This window comes from Notothenia coriiceps, unplaced genomic scaffold, assembly GCF_000735185.1.
Source record: "Notothenia coriiceps isolate Sejong01 unplaced genomic scaffold, NC01 NC01_scaffold00005787, whole genome shotgun sequence".
Lineage (NCBI taxonomy): Eukaryota > Metazoa > Chordata > Actinopteri > Perciformes > Nototheniidae > Notothenia > Notothenia coriiceps.
Genome location: NW_011338488.1, coordinates 588,934 through 590,924, shown reverse-complemented (window position 1 = coordinate 590,924; position 1,991 = coordinate 588,934). Strand labels below are relative to the sequence as shown.

General features: G+C 39.9%; 1 protein-coding gene across 1 annotated transcript in view; it reads right to left on the bottom strand.

Moving 5' to 3' along the window:
- LOC104943213 (SNF-related serine/threonine-protein kinase-like) overlaps positions 1 to 1,991 on the bottom strand; it is a 6,586-nt gene that overhangs the window by 1,325 nt on the left and 3,270 nt on the right. The window lies entirely within an intron of this gene.

The following is a 1,991-nucleotide window of genomic DNA, read 5'->3' as shown; positions in this document are numbered from 1 at the left end:
TTTTTTTTTTTTTTTTTTTTTGGGTTTTTCAGTTGAGTTATACTTAAAGTTCAGGGAAATCAACTGTTAAAAACATAATGTTCAAAAAATTGATGTTTTCAAAGTAAAAGGATAATCGTTTTTAATAATCGTGATATCAATTATTGACCCAAATAATCGAGATTATGATTTTTTCCATAATCGAGCAGCTCTACTTTGTATAGATAGTTATCCCTTTGACTCTCAAACGGATCAAACGGTAGTCATATCGTTGGTTCTAGACATGATAAAGGGATCACGGGTGCTTTAAAGTTCTACTATTCCTACTCTTTCTTATACGTTTTATAGCAAATGCAAATAAATACATCACGTGGATAAATTGCAGAGCTCCTCTGTTTCGAGAAAAGTTATTCTACATATAAATGAACAGAAGAATACAAATGCATAGCTGACAATGGCCTCCATTTCATACATATTTTAGATATTGAAGTCACACAAGGACATGTTTTTAAATTGTACCATCTTCAGGCATCCTTTGAGTCTTCATAATGTTGGAATTTGATCCTGCTCTGTCTTATTTAATCAATTTAAAAATAGATCAGTGTCTTCTGGGAGTCGGTTTGATTTAGTTAACACTTTGATAATAACTCATCTCCACAATGCAAATAGTCACCTTTATATTGTGCCAAGACATGTTCTTAGATCCCTTCAAACTAACAATGTTCCAGGCAGAGAGGTGAGCATTCAGATGACAGATGGCAAAACTAATGTTGGCTTGAGCTTAGACAGACTTCTTGGGTGCCTGTTGAGATTCCTTTTCTTTTCATTCTCTTATAAATCAAACCTTCTTTTTTTGGATAGATTGCTTGAATAAGAAAAAACTCAGCAGGATGTCAAGTACTAACTACACAACAGGTAGTCTTGCCTGTTACTATGCAACAGTTCGGACCTGTTGATTATATCGAAGCGTCATGTCAAACTTTCAATCCAGAAAGCCACAGCTCAAAAGCTAATGATGAAAGCCTCCTGAGTTCATAACAGCATACATGGAAACATGGAGGACAACTCTGAGCCATGCAGTGACTTCATCTCTTTTAACAGAGCATACCAAAATCATTAAATGGGTTTAGTTACTTCTTCCTTTTTTCAGAGACTACTGAGGTGATGGTCCATTTCAAATGAAACATTAGAGGCCACTCTGTGTATCAGCTCCAATCAATACTGCTGAATGGATAGATGTGACCCTACTGTGACACTCATATCCTCCTAGGACCATTTAGGATGATACCGTGTGTGTGTGTGTGTGTGTGTGTGTGTGTGTGTGTGTGTGTGTGTGTGTGTGTGTGTGTGTGTGTGTGTGTGTGTGTGTGTGTGTGTATGTGTGTGTGTGTGTGTGTGTGCCACAGCCACATGTAGGGAGGTGTGAATTGGTGTGCAGAAGGTAGATCAGCAAGGAGTGCAAATACAAGGTGTGTGTGTGAAACGAGAAACAGTGTGTGTCTCTGTGTGTCTGCATTGCATGTTCATGTGACAGCTGTCATGCCTGAAGCAATTAAACACATTGATCTGCTTCATAACCTTCTGTTTCATCAATCCCACACACCTATGCCTTCTCTGCATTGTATCACACACACACACACACACACACACACACACACACACACACACACACACACACACACACACACACACGATGAAAAGCTATCAAAATGATTGACACAAACACAGAAATAGCAATCACACACAAACACACACACACACACACCCGTCTCCACTCAGGAAAGAGACTCAAACGTATTTGGTGTGTCTGAATTCAAACAGAATGTGGAGAGGAGCTTGAAGAGACCGAGAGAGGGGTGGAGGCGAGGAGGGGGGGGGGATGGGTGACACAGCCGAAGAGGGGAAGAGAGAGAGAAGCAAAGAGGGGAATGGGGGGGAGAGAAGCAACACATTGAAGTGAGCTTTTCAGATTTGATCCAAATCCATCAAACTGGACGGGCCTGTTAATGTCT